This window comes from Anopheles ziemanni, chromosome 3 (genome assembly GCF_943734765.1).
Source record: "Anopheles ziemanni chromosome 3, idAnoZiCoDA_A2_x.2, whole genome shotgun sequence".
In the NCBI taxonomy this organism is placed as follows: Eukaryota; Metazoa; Arthropoda; class Insecta; order Diptera; family Culicidae; genus Anopheles; species Anopheles ziemanni.
Window position 1 is genome coordinate 97,003,551 of NC_080706.1, and position 13,324 is coordinate 97,016,874.

At 45.3% G+C, this 13,324-nt stretch overlaps 1 protein-coding gene across 1 annotated transcript in view; it reads right to left on the minus strand.

Annotated features, from left to right (window-relative positions):
* LOC131289154 (heterogeneous nuclear ribonucleoprotein L) overlaps nucleotides 1–13,324 on the minus strand; it is a 144,498-nt gene that overhangs the window by 125,430 nt on the left and 5,744 nt on the right. The window lies entirely within an intron of this gene.

Genomic DNA, 13,324 nt, shown 5'->3' on the forward strand with positions numbered 1-13,324 from the left:
CCTCGATCAAAAAAGGTTGATCCTCAGGGATCAACGAAGCTAGGCACGGGGTGATCGTACGGAATCAACTCAAAACCCTCTTTGCCCTTGTGAACAATCCGCCAGAAGATCGTCTACACGGAGCACGTTTAGTGTGAAGGGGAAATGCACCACATTGTTGCCACGTCCACGACATCCACGGGCCGGTTCGAAAACATGCGTGCAAGCTGAATCATCATAACATAGGTGTGCTACAATGTTCGCCATGAGAAAACATACTTTCACTGACACAGTGCTTCTCACACTCTCAAAGAACAACTCAAATCAAATTAACCTCCATTGTAGAAATGACAGTTTCGCCCCGTGTGCAACACATGCCACGAATGTGCGACGACTTTTCCACACACCACTAAGTGTTTTGACAGCTGTCACGTGGAACCTTGTTAGTATCCTTCAGGAACAACAAACCCTGCCGAGTATTGTGTAGGTGTGCGCGTAAGCATCATTTGGATAGGTGTATGGTTTCCTCAAATTGAATATAATTTATAACTAACTGCCTTCCTTGTCCGAATGGAGTCCTCTCTCTCTCTCTACCTCTGGTAGCAGATCATTAAACAGCCATGTTTTAGGGTTGTTCTGTGATCGGTAAAACATTGGTTCGACTCGTCACAGCAGCTAACGATCTTCCGATACAACTTGATGCGCCGTACTTACCTAAAAAGAAAGGAATGAAAACAAAGTGTATTAGTACTGTGCTAGATAAAAAGGATAAACGAGGCAAATTGGTACTGTTCCGAACATTCATCACCAATCACCCGAAGCAATCGAGCTGAAATTTCTCTGCAAATATCAAACGAAACTGATGGGATAAAACTTTTTCCTCGCCCCTTTTTGCAACAACGTTCGTTCTACATACAGTTCGGTCGTGTGCTCACCTGAATGCACGCTTCAACAGCGCCAACCAACCGAAAGTTCCAGGGATAAACTTCACCTGCCTGGGCGAGGCAGAAATCAGCTGTTTCCATCTTCCGCTCGCTTTTTTTTTTGCCCAAGCACGAATCTTAACCAAAGTGGACGTGCCTTCGTCTACTCCTCCGCACCGCCGCAACTCCGATAAGCCACAAACGGAGTGCGAAACTTCACTAAATTAAAACCAACACTAGAGCTCACACAGGGCTCCTTGCGTCAACCCAAGCTCCTGACCACAAGAACTTCAAAAACAACATCAGCTAGAGAACGGTTTCGGAGGAAGGAAGTGAAGCGAGCAAGTCTTTAATGCACCTGAGGATCACACTTGGAGGAAGGGTTTGCAAGGCAGGATATGCCCAGAAAGTAGAAAGTTCCAATTACGGCAGCGGCAAGCAGTTCCACCGCAGATCCGGGCAACTTTTAAACCGGGCAACTCCCAGCTCCAGAATGGCTCAGAAGAAGTCGTTGGTCTGGTGGAATTCGGGCACCAGTGTATCACGGAGAGCCAGTGTGCTGAGAGCTTAGGACTGGCTAGTAACAGGTCTTTCTTCACGCCATGCAAGTCGTCGCCGTCGCACGAATGGTGTCGCCTCGAACAGGATCCGCAACCAACTGGAACTGTGTATGTGCGAGGGTACCTCAGGTACGGTCAACGACAACGATTGCTCCCCGAGTGCTTTTGGGGGACGGTGAAACCCCGCCAAAGGAAGAAACCCTCCGCGTCTTGCCGTGACCATCGTAAGCCGACCTTCGGCGAGCATTTTCCGGTAGAAATCGACGTGTCAAGAATACTTCTTTTTCCACTTACGAAGGAAGACAACAAACTGTCGAAATATCGATTTTTCCTCCCCCATTGAAACCCCCTCGTCGAACGAGGCGAATTACAGCGACAATGGCCACGTGGTTGGCGAGCGCTGGAGCGCCCGGGAGTGTCATCGTGAGTAGTGGCCATTTTCGTTCGAGTTTTCTTTTTCCACCTGGAGCAAACAAGGAAAACAGCCAGCGATGAACAATTACGTGAGCAGTACTTCACCATGCTGGGAAAGTATAAAAGCACTCCCTCCCTAATACTTCCTGCCGGCCTATTCCTTATATCTTGTTATGCCTTCCGTGAGTGTTTCGAGGAAAAATCCTCTTTCTCTTCTCCAGGTTACGATACTCGTATGTTTCAATTTAATTAATTTTTCGTCTGCCATTCATTTGGGCAAGGGTCGAGAGTGTACTCTGGTGAGCCACTTTTACGGCTCCTCCATCACGACGAGTCTCGAACGAATACTAACTAGTAGCAAAACCCTTGTGCTGACTATGTCAATGTCTCTCTGCTTCCTGATTTCATTTGGAAATTTTTTCCAAGTTCAGACTAAATCTGGCCGTGGTTTTCTGCTTCCTCCACCGCCTGCTTCGACCCAATGTTCATGGTAGGCAGAGTGCGCGCCCTTTCTGCACTAAAATCCATTATTTCACAATGCCCGGTTGACCGCGGTCGGTGTTGGAAAAATAAAACAGACAAACCTAGCTCCACACACCTACTCCGCCGCGGCGTACAACAACGGGTTCAAAATGGGCGTACGGCACGCAATGAAACAGGCAAGATACCAAAACCAACCCTACCGCGGAAGGAGGAGAAGAAGAGTAGAAAATAAATCCTGTCCAAACCTGGGCACTAGATCATGCTGCCCTGACCGGTTTTCTTCTACCGCACAACCTACCTAGAGCAGCAGCGGGTTTTGCGCACCGAACGCAAGAAGCATCAATAGTCCCTCGTTCTTTCGCCTTCTCGCCTGGCGCTCGTGCTCTTGGGGGAAAAAAAGAAACAGAACAAAACTTCACTCGAAGGAGGCCAAGTACCGGAGAGCTACCTTCGGACCGGACACAGTGGGCCTTGGGCCTTGATATACGAACGGAGCTTGGCCAACGCCACGAAAGATGCCTTCCTTCCTGTTGCTCTGTGCGGCGTGCAATCACCAGGGCACACACAAAAACGCCAGAAGAGATTGTGGTTTTCAGCGAGCAGCCCCAAGTGGAGTCTCCAAGGAGGCTCTCCCCCCTGCAGAGTGAAGCAAACTTTCCACGTGAAGGAGAACAAGCCTCCGCGGCGGCGTTGACAATGCGCCTGCGATAACCTCACGGGAATATTGGATGGAGGGAAAGGCACGGAACCAAGTCGCGAAACCACGAGGCTGGCGCGCTTAAATTGCAATTCATTGTTCCGGTGCATGAGATTATCAAAGAGTGGGGAAAGAGCGATTCAACTCGTGCGTGCACAGTTCAATAATCGAAGGCGCGTGTAGCGTTGCTTACCTAAGAAGAAGTGATAAAACTTTACAACCCGCATAAAGTGCAGAAGTCAAAATAAATGTTTATTGCCACGGAAAGTTGAAAGACGCTGCATATGTACTTCTTATGGCAAGTGGAGTTTGAGTCCACGTACTCTCACAGAGAGGGTCTTCTAAAAGACGTTAAAAGGTTCTACCTGCCGAAGGCGAAGTAGGCGACTTTCTAACTCCTTTTAAACCGAATGTATTCCACGCACCAGTGAGTGTGGTAACGTAGCAACAACAAGCAAAACCTCTTCGCCGTCGCCACAGAGAATGCGTAGTCTTTACGCGCCTACTTCTCTCGGCTTCCTCGGCTGACCGGTAGAACAACTTTGACCGCGACACACCGAGTAAACGTGGCGCGCAATGCGGCCAACGCAAAATGAAAAGTAAAACCTGTCCGATCCGACGCCGATCGCCTGGCACAGATAGCAGAAACGAGAAATCGACCCCGAAACCGATTGCAACCGAACCGCTGGCCAACGAATCGAACGGTTTCCGCCCGCATGTACGTAGCGAAGGCAACGGCGCCACCGCCTGCCCAAAGCTGCAAATGGTTCTTCTGTTGAGATTTGGTTGTGCGCCAGTGGCCAGTTTCAAATATGGCGCGCCACTCACGGAGGCGTTTGATAGCTGAATTTGGAGCCAAGCGTAATTCACAGCAGTAAGCACAACGCCGTTGGATCTAAACCCAACCAATGTCCACAAGCAGTGTGTGACATAGATACGCGCACGAGTGTGGTCTTGACGGCTAAAGAAAGCACCAAGAAGGCGCGTACTGCGAGAATGCGGCCAATAACGGGACGTCAAATAATTTGGGCTGAAAACGAAAGTCCAAACGGCACGAAACGGGCACGGACCGATCCGGCGCCGTTGAAGAACGGACACAAGCTGGCGTGAGCTGAATTTTAAAAATCTCGTGAATCTCTCATAGGCAACTCGAGAGAAAATTAAAACCAGTTACCCGTAGAGGTTAAGTCTGAAGATGATGTTGATTTGATTATGAAGTTACGTAAAGATAATGTAAATAGATTGAGATTATTTTACCTTTGCCGCACTGTCAAAAGGTGTGTTCTTCTATACATTTATAAACTAAATGTTTTAAGTGTATTTTAGCTAATCGGTAAATATTTATTCCATAATAAAATTGAGAAGAAGCTAATAAAAGCTCAATTTTAAGAAAACTAACATTTCCAGTACAATAAGATTGCATGCAGAAAAGGGATCTTCCGGAAAATAATTCTTGTTTCGAACACCGTAGGAACTCGTTTTAATTGTTGCATAGTCGCTTTTGAAACCACGTTTGTTGCTCGCAAAAACCTGTTTTAAAAGGACCAAAAACGAGATAGTGGGAAGTTGACAAAACAAAAGAAACATCGCACAATCCATTAGGAAGAAATTGAAAATGACACGGAATCGCTTGCGAAAGATAAACGGGAAGAAACGTACAAGAACATCTCGCAGGGGAAATTGTGCATCAAACCAAACATGCTTATGTGCATAGCACGAGGGGGAATACATGCAAATGATTTGTGGATTTACTTTCTGAAAATTAATATAACATTCTCACGAAAGTAGCTTGTCTTGTTGGTTATTTTTATCTTTTAAAAATAATCTCCAATATAATCAGTTTTTATGCTGAACTTTTTGAAGTTTGTTAAGCTCACAATTGCCTAAGCGTTTGAAATTAATAAGGTTTAAGAGGTTTCACCAATCATAGCACTAACTTTTAATCTATGCACTTCGTTCGCTATAGTTGAAATTCACAAAACGAGAGAAGAAAAAAAAAATAAAACTGTTTCTAACCTTCTAAAAACACCTCGCGGTATCCGGGAACTTAGCCTGTGTGTGATAGAAAAACGTCACTCGCATGCTGGAGACAAATTAGTTTTTATGTTTTACTATGTGTATGTGCTCCTACTAATGACTTTTTGACTACAAACCGGTGCGGAAGCTGGCCACCCTTTCTCGTCGAGAGGCAGCTGTGACATTGTTTGACTCAATTCTACAGCCAACTTCTCCCTCCGAGACCTTTTTTCTTCTATCCATAACGAAGGTAGCAAAAGTGTCCATCCCGGGAAGTGAATGCAAAACAGAGGCAAGGAATTAAATAAAACTTTCTGCTTCCCGGGGATTCCCGCCGCCGCCGCCGCCGCCGCCGCAAAGCCATGCTGAAACACGAGATTAACGAGCACTTAGAAGGGCAAGAGGGGAAGAGTAGCGCCGCGAACAGCGGTGGAGGTGAAATTTCATTAGTATTTTCCCTCCAGCGGTCAGCGGCGCGAAATGACGGGGGACGGATTCGGTCGGCGAGTCTTTCGTAGGCGAAACCCCGACCCAAACCGAAAGGTAAAAGTTCGAGACATGCAGTTTTTGGACTAAATTAAATTCTTGATGCACTTCCGCCGGGCGTGGAGAAAACCCGAATCGTCCAAACCGGCAGGCGACACCGATTTTGCGGCTAGCAGCGCACCAAATAATTCGGAATGCAAACGCCACCGAGAAGATGATCCGCGAGCGATTGGGCCGCGTGTGGAAACACGAAACGTGTGACACCGAGAAGAGAAATAAGTTTCCAGTGCATTTCTATGTCGAAAAAACGCGCCGACACTAATTAGTGGTTGACGGTTGGTTGGGAGTATTTTACCACACGTTTGTCCACGCGCCACGTTGCCCGAAGAAGGATGTTGTCGAAGTGAAATTTGACAGATCCTTTCATTTGAAGACACCTTACCTAGCGTTGATACTATAAATTTTATCCCTTTTTAGAAACATATTGTAATCTTGGAATATGTCACAAGAGACCGATGTGAGTCTCATAAATTTTTCAGTGTTTTTCAAAAAGAAAATAATTAGTTTTGAACCATAGTTTTAAATTGCCTATCAATGGTTTTTCCGTTGAAAATCTTCCCCTAAAGTTTTACTCTTGGTGATTCGAAGCGCAAATAAGCCATCAGTTGGAACGAATAAACATTCTCTCCGTCAAGAACCTCGGACAGCTGAGATACAATGTCCCACATTCCATTTAGATAAGATTCCAAAGCGGCAAGAAGGCGCCATTGCCGCGCTGTTTTCATGATGGATTAATAAATCTCCTTCCTTCTTTATGTTTGGTTCGAACGAATCCAACGGCAACAAGAGTGTTATGCTCCTTCCTGTTGCTCCAAGAATAATTTATTTATCTCACTTTTTATTTTCTATATTAGTTTATTTATCTTTCGCGTTTTGGCCGAAACGATGCGAGTCACGATTGAGATAATGAACCCATGGATCGAACGCGTCCCCCAAACCGGGTTGAATAACCTCCTCCGAACCACTTTGGGGAGGAGGCACCGCGAAAAAAAAAGGAAAATAAAATCGGCGCATCATTTTGCAAATCAACCGGTGGTGATGGGTGAGTCAAGAGAAACGGTTGCTGAATTATGGAACAGCGAAAATCGCCGATTGGCAAAAACTTGGCAACCGACTCGACCATATCGGTTTCCGCGCGTTTGTCCATTTGACGAATCTTGAGAAAGCAAATAAGAGCAACGTGTTGATGTTTATCGACCGACCCGAACGGTTGGTTAAATCGAATAATTCTTTAGCCATCTTTCGTGCAGATAAAAAGCAACATAACCAACAACAGGATACCGGGGATGTGGAACAAATATTTTCGGGGTGGCCTGTTTAAATTATTCATGTTGATGCGCTCGGTGACGAAACTTTAAGGAAAACTTTTAAAAAAAAGGTCTCAAAATAAGAGTAGAAGACGGCCGTTCGATTTTTTTTTAAACTGATTTCCATTCCATCCGTCGAAAAAAACAGGTTTTTACGAGGAAACGAAACGAAATAAATCCTATCGAAAAAAAAGTCAAATATTGTCTCTAACCAAATCCAGTTTACAACCACAATACAGAATTTGATTGATTGGCGAATGCTTACACGACTCCATCGTGGTCGAATCCCCACTTTCTTTCGATCTTCACCTTCCGCGGATGGAAAAGCGAGAGGAACGGTTTGTATTTATTTAGTTTCATTAACACCAACGTCGTCGCATTAGCGTAGATATATTAATATAAAAAAGAGCACTTCCCATGTATGGTCATTTTCACTCATCATGTTTTCACTCAACAGGAAGAAAACGAAGCTACACAAAAAGGAGATTAAAAACCAGTTTAAGATAAAACATCTTCAACCAAGTGTTCACGGTGACAGTTTTGAATAATGTTCTCTCACAAAACAGAGAGATTTTTCAACATTTCAACGATTCTTGCGGAGGAGAACATACAGTGGGGTTCTTTGCGCACCTTTTTTGTCTTTAAGCGTTTTCTGAGATCGAAGCAAACCCCCGGAGGTCGCTACCAACTTCGTTTATCAGTTTGCCATTAATCCAAGCCGAGGCGGTCGCAAAACCCGGGAAGTACTTCACCCCGTAGCGAATTGTTTGCCGATTGAAAGGCTTTGAGTAGCTTCTTCCATCCAACGTCGTGGAGAGGGAACAAGATAAGGAAAACGAGGAAGATATTTGCACACACGACAAACCTCACCCTGTAGTAGTAGTTAGTTCCTTTCCAATGTGTTCTTAGGTGGCTTGTCTCGGAGATTGTAAGAAGCGTTAATTTTCTTATTTGAAGAGTACCCCGTTGCCAATTATTGCGACAGATTATTCGAATGACGAGTCTTTTAAGCCGATCATACAAACACTCTTTACTATTAAAAATTAAAAAAAAAAATATCTTGATTCCAACATTCCAACTGAGCAACAAATTCTTAACGCCACCATTTCCTCAGAGTAACCCAAAAAAAATGTATCATGGGACACAAATTAGTACTCATTAGTTCCCTACATCAGCGATCCATTCATCGCACGGACGTAACCTCAACACCTCGCCTTACTGGAGCTAATGTAAAACTCCCGGCCGGCTAGGAGTTTTTATAGGATCATCTAATTTTAGTTTCGTCAGCGGAAGAGGAAAAAAAAGTAACGGACAGCGGGTTGATCGGCGCCAATTGGTGTCGGTTGCTTCCATTTTGATCCCGAACCAGACCAACCCCGTCCCGGCAATAACCGGCTGGTCATACATTTTTCTTCCGATGATTGAAGACGCATGCTTTGTTCGCAATCTCTGTGAAGTTCTCTCACTCCCAATTTAGAACTTCAAAAACTAGATGAACACGACAGAAGCATCTAGTGATCATTGAATCTGACCAAGAATTCTGATCTAATCCATGCCGCTCAAAAGATATTCCTTACATCTTCGACCACAGAAATGAGGAATGCAATATGGACGAAATGAGAGAATTGCTTAATTTCGTTTCCCAACTTCTCCAACTCCTACGATAGTCGAATAGAAATACAACCTTTTTTCAATCATCATACTACTTTTCCAGCAATATCGTAGGCGATTTCGAGTAGGCACAATTTATGTGCTCTCCATTAGGCGAAGGAAAAATGGATCAACTTACAAGCCCGTCTCCGGAGGATCGTGATTCATCGAACAATTTTGCCTATCTGGTGAAATACCAGTCATTTTTGCTAGAGTGGCTAATTTATGGGCAACTTATCCCGAGCAAAAGCTGACCAGTCCAACCACTCGAACCCCGAGGAAACAAAACAAACAGGTTTGCCTTTCAATTTTAAAACAAATCTTTACAAACAGAAACAAACGTCGGTGTAAAGTTACTTTTTAAATTATTCAGTTGTTCTGTTGAACCAATTTTACACAATCCTCCAGAATGTTATGTCCACCACAAAACTCGACCCAGAGAGTCCCATAACCGTCCATTCGACACCCAAATTTCGACCACAATCGCTTCGTCTAATCACACCACCATCCGGGTTTACAAGGAATGACCGAAAAATTACACAAAAAAGACCCAATACTACTGTCCGGTCCATATAGCCCACGCCATTCTTTGCGTCCATTTAAAGTGTAAAAAGATTGCCTCAACCCGGCACAAGCACCAAACGGTCACGCTCTCCAGAGACATTTGTGTCCGGTTTTCGGTTCAGAAAAACGGTCCAACGTCTGCCAAGTGGCGTTTATTGGGTCATCTGCCGGGGTCGAGAGCGTCTTCAACCGACTTTCCGAAACGCCAACATCGAAGCACGATAGCAAACCCGGAGGAGGGGGGAGAAAATTCAGATCAGCAACATTTCATACCGATGGACGATGTCGAGATCGGGCTGGGGGCGCCCTTGTGTGTAAGACGAACGGTTCATCGGAAACCCATTTCGAGGGACCGAGTGTCAGCAATTTTCTCGCACGCTTGTCTCGTTGTTGGAGGCGTTGAACGATTAAATGACGACGGTTTTGTGAAAAATTGTTTCCGCCTACACTCGGTGGGAGGGATGGAGGAGAGTGACCATTTATCGTTTCCCAATTGGTGCTGATTGTTCAATGATATATACTTTGTTGGCTGGCATTGCTCTCTCCAAAAAAGCGATAATGATTTGGAGCATCGAACACAGCAAGCAAATAAACTTGCTTCGTTTACTTCAGCATGTTGGTGTAGCTCTCTGCAAGTGTTTCTTCGATCATTCGGTTAGGTAGAATAGGTACATGACAATCGATTCCCCCTCATCGACACGCGGTTATCCTTCGCGCGTAGCCCCCTTCCAAACATTAACCAAAGCCCGGCCTGTCACCCAACTACTCGAAAAACTGCTCGTATCGGTTCATCTCAACGATCTCCAGCACAATCGTCCTTCTCGAAAGTGGAGAGGTGTATTGTTCCATGCAAGGAAGGCTATGTGTAGTTTAATGGATATAGAGGGACAAGATGGAGTGGCGTGTTATATGCCACCATCGCCCAAATGAACAGCAGGCAAACGAGGTAACGCGTGAAGGTTGAAGACGCCGAGGAAGCGGAACCCGCAAGCCATTGTTCGAGCCCTTCCGAGTCCTCGTCGATGGAACATAGCTCCACGCGGGAAGGTCCTACTACTTCCAGCTCCATCCCCCCGTCACACACACACGTACACCCACGAGTGAGCATAACAACGCCGATGACGACGACAACGGAGCTGGAGACGACGCCATTGTCACCGCAAAAATGTCACGCATCGAAGAGCTGAACGACGTCCTACTGGCTGGCTGGTCTGTCTGGCGGATTCTTGTCCCCCACCCCACCCATCCTCCTCCCGGTGTGTCCGTTCCAGGGCCGGAACCAATGACACACACGCCTGTGACATGGTTCTTGTCCGCAAGACCACACAAACACACAGCGGAGCACGAAATGAGCAGCCGTTTCGCGGCTCCTCCATGATGTGTAGGACACACACTAGGGCCAGGCCAAGGAAACCGGATGCTGGATGCCGGAGTGGAGACGAAACCAAGCACTTGCTGTGCACCGAAGCGTACGCACCGAAACTGTGACCCCTACACACGCAAGGTTCTCTCGACAAAGCTGGCAGGCGAAATCTAATACCACCGCCGGCCCGCGCAGGAGGACAACAATGGGAACTGTGTAAAAAAAGCATTTTTGGCGGCGACTGCACATTTGCCTACTCGTCCCGTGATGGACGAAACACCATCTAGCGGAAAAGGCATTCATTCCAACGCGAGCATCAGGCTCCAAAGTGTGCCGGAACACAAACGCGAGATGAGATGGTTTAGTGGTTCTTTGTTGGGTTGGTTGGAAAGTTGTTCCGAAAACCTTTAAATAATAGGATGCAATTTTTCACTATGTTTTGAAGTTTCCCAGAGTGATTTTACAAACGAAACAAACAAGATAAATAAATAAACGGGCAGCATAAAACACAGCCCTTCCGCTATGACTCGATTGTTTGTTTGTTTGTTTAGACAAGAAGTGGCTCTCTCGCTGCCAATGGCCGCAAAACCAACATACATCGTATTTTAATCTTCCAATTATTTATTTTGTCCCGTTTGTGAGGCAACATTTTTTTTCAACCGCTTTTAGTTTCATTCTCAGTTTCATCTCCCTCCTTTCGGTTTCTTTATCGATCCACAAACTTATCCCTCCCTGACGCCCCAAGTCGAGCCAAGATTGGATTCTTAAGCAGCGACTATCTTTGAAGCACACTCCTACATCGTTCGGATGGAATAAAAACCCCACCGGCACCGGAATGCTCTCAGGCCTTTGCGCCCACCGCCGCGTTGTCTCAGCGACGGAGGCGGAAAAATCAGCCCATTCCGATGCTAATATGCTTGATGGCTTTCCGACAGGGCGACTCCTATCCGAGACGGACGGAAGTGAGATGGAGTAAGACTCTGCACAGTGACCGGGGGGCCTTCTCTGTTTATTTCGGTGAAATCCAAATAATATGATACATATTTTAGCGAAATATGTAAGAACCGGTTTCGACTCGGATTTTGCCACTACTGACCGATTTTTTTCCGAAATCCCCACCAAGCATACAGATGACCGACCGCTGAGGAGCGTTTCGGGGTCGTTTTCACTTTCGCCACGCACACACATCCAAGATAATCGCAACAAACAACAAAAAAGCAAGCCGACATCAAAGTTATGATTTGCAAAAAAAAAGGCTGTACAAAGCAACTAAACTGGTTTGGCGTATGGGTGGGGAGATGCTGATGATGGTGCATGCATTTCATCATTTGGGGAGAAAAGTGCAAGCTGCACCGGGAAGGTTCGCCCGACACAAATACACCGGACTATAGGTTGGAAACCGAAAACCGGCCGACCTCAACATAGTTTATGGAGAAAAAAAGTGAACAGAAAACCCGCTGCTTCCCTTTTGCGTAACAGCCGAAATGCATGTACCTGTGCAAGGGTAAAGATGGATATGAAAAGAGCATATGAAAAGGGCCAGCTACTGCAAGAAGATGTAGTTTATCGAGCAAAAACCCAAGAGGCAAGCATAAGGACAAGTAAGTATGAGTGTGTACGAAAATAAACGATTGAAATGGAAACGAAAATATGAAAAGTAAGATACCAGAGAGTACACCTTGAGAGTGAAAAACTCTGCTTAGATTTTTTTTAAATTTTATGATGTTCACTCCTTTAGTTTCGGAGTGAAATTTTAAGTAATCAATACGGAAGTTTTAAAAGAACTTTCCCAGCTTAGTGAAAGATACAGTTTTGTATAAAATGATTTGAGGAGGTAAAACAAAAAAGGTGTTAACAAATGCCAGCGAATGTCTTAAACATATAAATGCGAAAATGTTTAAGTGTGTGGTTTCGCAATACATATCAAATCATCTCATAATTTTATTATTCCAATACAACAGAAAATCATAAATCAATCTCAACAAGTTCGCACGAAAAAAATTCTTGAGTGTGTGCGCAATAACATTCCCATCGGCTTAGGCTTGTTGGATAACTTTACTACCTCCTGCCAACAACATCAAACGATCTACCATGTGTGGCTGCACACCAGCTGCAACGACGTCGTCGCCATCAATTTTGCGAACAGCTTCCGCAATGATATTTTTATTGCAAAAATTCACTCTTTATTGGACGGTTTTAGTGCAACCTGCCCCCCGCCCTGCTCCACTCTTCTTCCTTCTCCCCAAACTTTCACGCGTCGGAGGTTAAAACATTGCAGGAGATGAGCTCCTCCACATTGGTGCGCTTCGATTTAACATGTAATAAACGATTTTTATTATAGTGTCGCGTTAATTCACGTTTTACGACCGAATGGAGAGGTTGTAGGAGGGCAGCAGGGTAAGAGGGAGAGTGACAGTAATGAATCGGAATGTCGATAAAATTAAGATCTTTGCCTGTCAACGGTCCCTTCGTATGTTTGCAGAATGAAAAACAATCGATTACAAAATTTCGATCAAACTTGGTTGCGCTGAGGGTATCCGAGGGGGGTTCCGAAACAGATTTTCGTTTTTCCCACGAACACAGGAAAAACAGGTCCACCCAGTTTGACCCAATTTTTCTTCCCCACATGCCGATTTTTCATTCTCATTTTTCTCTCCCCTACCAATTACCTCGCTTCTAACAAATACATTCGCATCGTATGGCGGAAAATGGAGGGAAATGGAAACATTTCCCGTTGCCAACCCCGGTGGAAGCCCCGTGGACCTTTCCCCGCACCCAACCCCAGCGAGAGTCCCCTAATTTTTACTTGTCACAGAGGAAAA